The sequence below is a fragment of the Rattus norvegicus genome, chromosome 9, assembly GCF_036323735.1.
Source record: "Rattus norvegicus strain BN/NHsdMcwi chromosome 9, GRCr8, whole genome shotgun sequence".
Lineage (NCBI taxonomy): Eukaryota > Metazoa > Chordata > Mammalia > Rodentia > Muridae > Rattus > Rattus norvegicus.
Genome location: NC_086027.1, coordinates 20,430,828 through 20,440,797, shown reverse-complemented (window position 1 = coordinate 20,440,797; position 9,970 = coordinate 20,430,828). Strand labels below are relative to the sequence as shown.

At 50.8% G+C, this 9,970-nt stretch overlaps 1 long non-coding RNA gene across 2 annotated transcripts; it reads right to left on the bottom strand.

Annotated features, from left to right (window-relative positions):
• Positions 1–207: 207 nt before the first annotated feature.
• 1700122O11Rikl (RIKEN cDNA 1700122O11 gene like) lies at positions 208–5,773 on the bottom strand. 2 transcript variants are annotated; one of them, NR_185298.1, is made up of 3 exons: positions 5,729–5,773; positions 847–1,000; positions 208–739 (listed from the first exon to the last, which is right to left on the bottom strand). It is a non-coding gene; the product is annotated as an RIKEN cDNA 1700122O11 gene like (long non-coding RNA). The 2 variants fall into 2 exon arrangements; NR_185297.1 differs by lacking the exon at positions 5,729–5,773 and adding an exon at positions 1,700–1,791.
• Positions 5,774–9,970: the final 4,197 nt, after the last annotated feature.

Below are 9,970 nucleotides of genomic sequence, written 5' to 3'. Positions count from 1 at the left end.
TGTGGTCCATGCTATCCAGAGGTAGGGGGATTAGAAGTTCGAGGTCTTCCTTGGCTGGATAGCAAATTTGAGATCAGTCTGGGCAGCAGGAGACCCTGTTGGGAGTTGGGGGAGGGAGGAATCTGACCTATGCTTCAATCTTTTAGAAACATCGTGAAGGTTCCATGAGCTAATACATCTCAAAGCGCCTAGAACTGTGTTAGACTGTTGCCGGTGTAACAAAAATATTTATTTTGAAGGAAGCTGAGGCAAAGGGTTGCCCCAGGCACCTGGGGTATGGGAGTCCTCCTTGGCGGAGGGTGTGTGTTGTCCTTTAAGAGCAGAGCTTTTGGAGGGAGGGCTGATAATCGGAGGCCACATTGACATTGGGGTCTGCTGTCGCCCCCTCTTGGGGATAGTAGATCTCTTAGGGGAGACCTTGGGAGGAAGTCTGGGAACTGCTTTGGGGGTCTTCAGTCTGGATCCTGATAGAGGCTCCATCAGAGGCTGATTTCTTAGCCAGCTAGACTCTTCTCTAGATGTCAATGAGGGCAAGCTTTTAGGGGTGGGGCAGGAAGTCATGGCGGGCAGGGGGTGGAGCCTCATCTTTGAACTCAGTCTGCAGCTGCAGAAGCAGGGTCCGCGGAGTGGGGGCAGGGAGAAATCTTCCCACCACCGGGCTTGCTCTGGGGAGGGCCTGGGCCAAGCCATCAGGCCCCACACTGAGTTCTGCTTGGGTACTCCGAGAAGGGCCTTGATCCTGAGCAAAAGGAAGGAAGAGTGGAGTCAGGGAGAGGAGATTGAGGAGCAGCCGGTCAATATGGTCATAGACAGATCTCCAGAGCAGGGAGGGATGGGAGAACACACCTGCCTTCTTCTTCTTTCTCTTGCTCTTGGTCTACACTCTCCTTCTCCTTTTCTTCTTCTTCTTCCTCTTCCTCATGCTTTTCTTTGTCCCAAATATCTTCCACTGATGAGATCTTGGAGATAGGATTGAAGATAGAATTCACCCATCTTTCCTCTTAAAAAAAAAAAAAAACAAATAGGGGTGGTAGGAACCTCACATGAAGAGAATCCAGGATTGACAGACTCAGGGTTGGGGAAGAACCAGTCTCACTATCTTAGCCCCACCTTCCCTAGCTAACCCTCTCTCCCCAGATTTAGGTTTTAGGACTATTTAGATGCTAATCTTGACACTTAGACTATATTGACAACCCCCCTTAACTTTTTTTTTTTTTGAGGCAGTGTTTCACTATGTAGCCCAGGCTAGCCCCAAACTCTTAATTCCCCTGGCTGGTGCAGTCTTCCAAGTGCTGGATCACAGATATGTGACACTACACCTGGCTCTCAGTCCCTCTGCCTGACAAAATACCACGTAGGTGAAGCAAGCCCAAAGCCTGGACCATTCATCAACCTCAGGTTGGTCCCCTCAACCCCTCTTTCCTCTCCGATGGCTACCATTACCTACGTTTGTACCTGGCATGTCAGGGACACTTACAGAGAGCCTTACTGAGCCATAATGGGGCCTTCTTCCACACACACACACACACACACACACACACACACACACACACATGCATGCATGCATACATATACATACACATATACACACATATACATACATATACATACATGTATATGTATGTATATTTCTAACCAGCACTTATGTATAGATTTGGGGTTGAGATTATTTCTGCTCTAGTTTGTCCATGAGACAGACCTCCGAAGTCACTTGCCCAGTGGCTGACAGGCCATGGCACCTGCCCATGCCACTCCATCCTCTCCACTCAGAAGCAGAAGGGAAGGGAATGTGAGAAAGAACTGCTTTATCTTAACTTAAAGGGGAGAGCCACACCTCCAAGCCTATTGTGACATCACCCTTTTGAGTCATGTGTCCAAAGGAGCCATAGTGTCTTTACCAAATCTGCCTCCTTAGGCTCTGTGGGATGTTGGCTGTCCTTCCATTTTCCCGGCTCCTCTGTGGAATGGGTGACATATCACACAGAGCCTACAGTTCAGCCGGGGACCCCTCTCCTCTCAAGAGTCAGGCGCTGCTGGGATTAAAAGCTAGCAGCATCGATGCTTGACTGTTTTTTGAGGCCAGATCTCCTTATGCAGTCCAAGTCAGTCTGGTACTTATGATCCGTTTGCCTCCCCCTTCAGAGCTTAGTATGTGAGCTAAACCACTGTGCCTACATTGAGGCTTTCTAGACACTGATGATAAACTTTGATGCTCACTAAATTTAACTGGAAAACAAGAATCTGATGTGGGTGGATTCTTTTTCTTTCCTTTTGACAGCTCTCTTGGTTAGGCCAGGCTGCCTTCAGACTCATTATCCTCTGGTCTCAGCCTCCCGAGTACTGGAATAACACGTATGAAGAGCCTAAATTTCTACAGTAGTATAGCTGGAGTCCTAAGTTTGGGGCTGATTTCTGAGCAGGGAAGTGGAGTCCTGGCAAGATCTCCAGTTGGTGATGGAATGCCAGTGACCTGGAATGCCACCACCGTCTTCTGTTTCTGCAATGGAGCTTTGATGTGTGTGATTGTCTTGGGAGTATGCAAGGGGGTGGAGGGTGACTATGCCTGTGTGGTTCTTTTGTTGTCTCTCTTCCTGGTTTTTATTGTCTAGATAGAGTAAGGGCATCAAGGGCAGCACCACAGCTAGTCTGCCTATCTAGGGAATCTTAAAGGAGAAGAAAGGTCTAGGTTTTGAGGACTTAGAAGGCACACGACCAGGGCCAAGGAAGGAAACCCACAAAGGTTGTAGGAAAAGGTAAGTATGGGGAAGTAGGTGTGAACGTTTGGGATGTCCTTACTGGCTACCTTAGGCAACCGCCTCCATCTCCTAGAGCCTCAGTTTCTTCATCTGCAAAATGGGAAGCAAGTTAGTTCCCATCTCTCCAGCTTGTGCAGAGTGGATGGCGCAAACGAAAAGTAGCAGCTGGCACACAGTAGGTTCTCAGATATTTCAAGTAATACATATTACTGGCAACAAAATGTTGCATACTTTCTTTCGAGTTTCACCTCTCTTACCATCTGCCTCTACTTAAAAACAATCCCTCCCTCCCACGTGAGTAATTTTCCCTCTCGGTAGCTCCCTGCAGCTGACAGCAACCAACTCTGGGCGGAGTCCGGCAGAGGCTGCTGCCCATTAGTCAGGGTTTCCAAGGCCCTGCCTGGGACTCCCCCCTCCTCCTTTCAGGCCGGGACAGGAAGTGGACACTTTGAGAGTTACAGTCTTCCCCCGTAGTTGTTATGCCTGGAGTAGTCAGTTTCTCCCCGTGGAGGGTGACACTTTGGCCACCTGCTTCTGCCTTCTACTGTTCAGCCCCTGCAGGGGTTCTGAAGGCTGGGCAACTGGGCAACCCGTGTGGGCCTGAGCGCTAGTATAAATTTACTACGTGCCGTTGAAGAAGCTGTTCTCTGGGTCTCAGTGTGATAAAAGAGAGAACGCGGCTGCCCCTTGTTGCCAAGTGTGATGACCTAAGTTCCAGGGACCCATAGCATGGAAGGCAAAACCTGGCTCCCCCAAGTTGTCCTCTGACCACTGCCTCTCCCAATAAAAGTTAATTTGAAAAACGACAAAAAGAGTTACACTTTCATGATTTAATGAGATATGTTGTTCAGATAGGGGAAGGGGAGGAAGTTGAGATGGGAGTTTATCTAGCAGAGTCCAGGAGCTGGTCTTTAAGGGACATCGATTCGGGGAGTTATCTGAATTATGGTCCTCAATTACCCAGGTAATCTCAGGATCGAGACCAGTTTGACCAACGTCTTTCTAACTTTTCTTCTCTAGTTGCTGCCACGGAGGATGGAGGTAGTGTGTGTGTGTGTGTGTGTGTGTGTGTGTGTGTGTGTGTTGGAGTGGGGGAGCCTTCCAAACGTTTTAACCCTGTTTACAGAAAATGGGAATTTGCATGATTAAAATAACTCCGGCCGGACTGCGAATTTTTACTGCGCTTGGCACAGGGCTCGGAAAAAGCGGCTGCATAGCCAATTACTGGAATTTTTAAACACAAATAATATTTTATGGGATCAGTGGGCTGGCTCAGGGCCGCCGCACCCGGCTCAGCCCCTCCGCCTACAAACAAGCTCGGATTGTGCAGCGAGTCAGTGTGCCAGGCCTCGGACAGGCCCAGGGGTGTGGAATGGGGGGGAGGAGAACACCGTGGAGCAGCGGACTTGGTGGGGGGGGGGGTGAGTCCTGGGTGCGGGCAGGTGCAGCACGGGGTTCAAGCCTCCCCGCCGGTAGGGGGCGTCCGCGAGGCTCAGTCTGGGGCCAGTGTGCAGGGTGCCTGGCTCACCTGCAGCGCCTAGCCTGGAAGCGAGCCGCGCGACCGGCCGTGTCGCCTGGGAGGACCCTGGCCGCTGCAAGGCCTCCGGAAAGCCGGCTTCCCGGAATGGCCGGGGGCCGGCAGGGAGTCGTCGCCTCCCTCCTAAAGCCACCCCGATTTGTTCACCAGCCTTGCTGCGTCCCACCGGGGTCCAAGGGCACATCCGAGCGCATCGGAAGTTCTGTCTCTATTGGGATCCCTTTTGCTTCTGCTGCTGGAGATCTCCAAGCCTGGCCAAGGGCCCAAGGGAGGTGTCCCCCAGCCTCTGCTGCGGGTTACCCCGCCCCCGCCAACCTAGCGCTCAGCAAGCACAGGGTTAAGCAGGAGCAGGTGTGTAGCCAGATGCTGCGGCCGGTCCCCTCCCCCGCGGCCCGGTCGGCGTCCTCCTCCTCCTCCGCCCACCCTCTGAACCCAACAGTCCCAAATAAAAGTGCCATTGTTGCCGGGCCTTCCCCCACCCCCGTCTCTGCCCCGCCACCTGGAGCAGAGCCCGGTCTCTCTTCACCTGCCCCCGGGCCGGCTGGGGGTGGCGGGAATGGGGCCTCGGAACGGGAACTTCCGCTCCCACTGCTCCTCCTCCTCCTTCTCCAAGCCCCCTGTCACTGACCCCTGAGTCCCTAAGGGCAGGGCAGACACCGTGGCTTTGTGCTGGGGTTTCTTTCGGGCCTGACGGCTCCACTTTGGCCGGTCCGTCCCTCTAATCCCCTCATTCTCCATGACTAGAGAGGTGACGTTTCTTTACAAAGCTGGGAGGACACAAGGCCTGGTGCCAGGAGTCCAGGACAGTGCCACGTTCGTCAAGAACAGCTGTTGCTTTTTTTTTTTTTTTTTAAATCATTTGTTCATCTATGGGACAGGAAGGCAGGGCAAGAGCGATTCCTTTTATACAGAAAAGGAAACTGAGACACCTCGGAGAGGAAGAGCGTTGAGCTCACAGGGCTGGTAATTATTGAAGTCAAGTCCCTTGACTCCCTGGTTGCATGGGGTCTCCAATGCTCACTGGATAGCCGAAATATTGGGCACCCAGACACTGTCTGGCACAACTTTGGGGTTCACTGTGGGGCCTCTGGCAGGTTAGGCTTCCTAGTTCTCACACTGCCACTTGGAATCCAAGGGATGACACCCAGGAGACTGGGAGACCCAGCCTGGGACTTCACGAAGGGGTTCGACCACAGGGCCTAGCCTGTCGCGAGCAGGAAGATTCTTCCTTGTCCTTCCTGGCCAGCTCCAGGAGGCTGATCTACAAGGTTAACTAAATGGCTCTAGGAAATGAGACAAGACCGTTGACGGGACAGAAAAGAAATCCAGACCTCGGAGGAGATCCCTCCCTCATCCCTAAGAACCTCAGCTCCTCCGTCAAGGACCGCGGAACCCTGGGCCGCTCCAAGCCGCCAAGTTCTCACAGATAACACACCAGCTGCAGGCACCGGCCTAGTGGTTGAGCTCCCGCAGCTCCAGCTCCGGAGACAGAGTGTGCGCAGTTACCGTATTTCTTCTTTTGCGCCCTAACTTTCTGGAGCACGTAGATCCCACGTGTCCATTGTGTGTGAGAGCATGCTTTCTTTTTACTGGGGGAAAGAGTTCCCTTGGGAGCTGAGAGACCAGAGTTTTTCGGCTTTGTTCTTTTAGCTCTGCCATTTATCTGTCCTTCTCTTCCACCCGAAGACCCAAGAAAACAGTTTCCTGTTACCACTCGAGCATCTAGTAGGCATCTCAGATTCAGTTCACTCAACTTCAAAAACCTGGTCACCCTATTCTACCCGGTCCTAACCATTTGTTAGTCCTTTTTTACCTCAGGAAAGGGCACACTCTTCTTCCCTGTGTCTCCAGAAGATCTTGGGGGTACTTTCAAACTCTTCTGCCTTCTGAGGTGCCTTAACATAGTTTATTTTTGCCTCCAGAGTAAGTCCAGAGTCCGCTGTTCCCCATGGAGCTTACGGTCCCAAGTCACCATATTTTCGTGCTTCCTTTCATCCCGCCCTTCGTTCCACCCTCTCTTTAAAAAAGATGCTGTATGTACGCTCCCATAAGTTTCTGAGACCACGGGCCTGCAGGAGCTGGGCGGCCAGAAGCAGGTGCCAGATCTTTGGAGCTGGAGTGATAGATGGTTGTGAACTGTTGGGCCTGGAACCATACCTCGGTCCTGTGCAAGAGCAGTCAGTGCACTTAGCAGCTGAACCCTCTCTCCAGCCCTTTCTTCTAAACAATATTTATTTTTTTCCAAAAGGTTTTGCTTTTAATTGGGTATATTTGTTTGTGTGTGTGTGAGTACACACGCGCGCGCGCGCGCGCGCACGCACACGCACACACACACACACACACACACACACACACACACACACACACACGTGAGCTATTGTCCCCAGAGGCCAGAAGAGGTCCTTGAGTAACCTGGAGCTGGTTACAGCCATTAGTGAGCCATCCCTGCTGGGCGCTGGGGACTCAAAGAGGGCCCTTGCAAGAGCAGTCAGTAAGGGCTAATCTCAGGTGTTGAGCTATCATACTAGGCAAGTATTTAATCAAACATGTGTTTTTTAAAAAAAAACGATTTATTTATGTCTACAAGTGCTCTATCTGCATGTACATGTCAGAAGAGGACATCGGATCCCATTACGGTTGAGAGCTACCATGTGGTTGCTGGGAATTGAACTTAGGACCTCCGAAAGAGCAACCGGTGCTCTTAATTGCTGAGCCAGTTCTAGCCGCCCGCCTCCCCACACACCGTGTTTTCATGGTAGAATAACATTGCAAGATATTTGACTACACCGTGACCCCGGGATTGTGCTATTTACTGGAAAAACCTGGTTTTAGTTGTGTTGTAGCTCAGCCTTGGCATGTACCTTTAATCTAAGAACTTTCTGCTTGAATATTGTAAACAAGATCAGAGAAATCGAACTATAGGTCAAGAGGTAGAGCTAGCCACCAGTGGACAGGAAGTGAGCATATGATTATTAAGAGAAAAACCATAGAGAGTAAGAGGGAGTCCGGAGGACAACTAGAGAGGCGAGGAGGAAGTAGAAGGGAGGGGCATTCAGTTGAAGGAGGCTTTTTTGAGACCCAGTGATAGAGGGAATTCCTTCCAGGTCGTTGGTTGAGGAGGAAGGTCAGCTGGGTGCTCTCTCTGTCTCTCTGAGCTTGCAGGCTTTCAGCTCAGCATCTGGCCTCAGGGTCTTCACTGGTAAAATCAAACGATCGAGATTTCATTTAAAACAACAACAACAATAGCAACAACAACAACAACAACAACAGAATCTTGCAATCCCCTGTCTTTGTGCCTCCTTGCTCTCAGATTCAACCTCCGTGGAGAAGCAAGGGTTATTTTGAAACCGAGGTCAGGGTTTGTCTTCTGTCTAAAACCCTCCAGTGGCCACTCCTGTAATTCAGCTTTTAGAGCAGAAGGCCCATGTCCTTTGCCCCACTCTCCTGTGCCAGTGGCATTTATCGCTATACAGCGTGCTGCATATTTACACATGAATTCTGCCTTTGCCTTCTAATGCAGGTGCCATACATAAAGAGGCTCTGATTGCCCTTAAAGAGAGAGAGAGAGAGAGAGAGAGAGAGAGAGAGAGATGGGGTCTCCCCAAGAGGCAGAGGCAAGCAGATCTCTGAGTTTGAAGCCAGCCTGGTCTACAGAGTGAGTTCTAGGACAGCCAGGGCTGCTCAGAGAAAGCCCAATTCTGACACTAAAAAAAAAAAAAAAAAAAAAAAAAAAAAAAAAAAAAGATGAGACCTCATGTGTCCAAGGCTGACCTCTAACTCCCTTCCTACTACATAACCAAGGATGACCTCCCATCTCCGTCTTTCTGAGTAGCTGGGATTTGAGGTGTGCAGCACCCCATGTAGTTTCTGTGGTGCTGGTGACTGAACACAGGCCATATTGCATACTTGGGCTGCCCTCTGCTACCTGAGCCCAAGATAAGCGGCTCTGGAAGAAATCTGAACCCACCCTCACGCCCGGCAAGTTTCATGCAAGGGTCCCTAAGGAGACTCCTGTTGTTGGAGTGAACTGGCCTCTCGCCCTGGCTGCGGCTTTCCTTCCTCATCTATATAAATGAGTCAGACTCCATGGCCGTTGCCTTCTGCTTTGCGAGTCTCACGGCCAGAGAAGGTTGTGACTTGGGAAGCACAGATAACGAGGCTGAGACCTCATTTGGCTCGGTGCCCTGTGGACCAGTGCAAAATAGGGTTCTTCCAGGAAGATTGTCCAAAGGGCCATTCCATCCATCTGTCCATCATCTGTCCATCCATGCGTTCCTGCATGCCTCCATGCATCTACACATCCATCCATCCACCAATCCATTCATCCAACCATTCATGCACTCACCCAACATGCATGCATCCATGCACCTATGCATTCATTCATGCCTCCATGCCTCCATCCATGCGTTGTCCATTCATCCATCGATCCATTCATCAATGTATGCATGCATGCACTCATCCATCTATCCATCAATCCATTCACCCATACATCCATTCACCCATTCATCAATCCATTCATCCATGCATCAATCCATCTGTCCATGTGTGCATCAATCCATCCATCCATTCATCCACATATCAACAATTTATGCCTCCCTGCATGCCTCCGTGCATACATCCATGCATCAATCCATCATCCATTCATCCATGCATCCATCCATCAATCTATACATCCAACCACTCATGCATCTACCCATCCATCCCTCCATCCACTCATGCATGCTCCCATCCTTATCTTCTATGATATGCTTAGCCTGGTATAAGTCCCTGGAAGAGGCTAGAACCGCAGAAGGAGACTTGGACCAGCAGTCGGGAGACCCAGGCTATCTGGCTGGCAGCAGCTCTGCTGGGGGTTGGTCATGTGACCCTGTGTGAGTCTTGGATCTCTTGGAACCTCAGTTCTCCTAGCTGTAAAGGATAGGTCGTTCTGCCTGCCCCGTGGCCTAGTGAATCAGACAGTCAAAGGATACTTGCTGGAAATCACCTTACCAGGCACACTTAAGTGAGGACAGGAGGAAACACCTAAAGCTTAGAATACAGTCTTTGTGGCTTAGAGCCCCTTTCCTGGGTTCCCTAACCTCCAATTTCAGTCTGGCTCTCCTGACCCCACACAGTCAAATGAAGGCGCCCCCTTGTGGCACCTCCTGGAACAACAGTACTCTGCTTAAATTAGACTTGCTGAGCTGGAGGAAGCCAAAATGAAGAAGCCTGGGAAAGAAACAGGTCCTCATGCTCGAAGGGCAGGGGGGCTTCCTTCATAGGTCTGGCAGCGTGCAAAGCCCCTGTCCCCTGCGCGCCAGGGACTTCTAAGGATGGCTATGATATAGCACTGTAGCCTCTTCCAGGGTAGGACTTCCTCAAAGCCAGGGTCAATTGACTGCTAACCTTCTGACCCAATCTCTGTCACCCCACTCCGCCCCATCTACATCAACATTAGAGACAGACAAAGCACTTGAATTATCATCTCCCACCTTGTCCTTTCTCCTTCTCCTCCTTTTTGAAACAGTCTCATATAGCCCAGGCTGGTCCCCAACTCTCTATATAGCAAAGAACTTCGGAACCAAATTCTGGAATTGAATTTGTGCACCACCACTCCTGTGTTTTGCAGTGTTTAGAATGGAGTCCAGGCTTCATGTATGTCAGGCAAGCATTCCAGTAACTGGGCTGTATAGCTCAA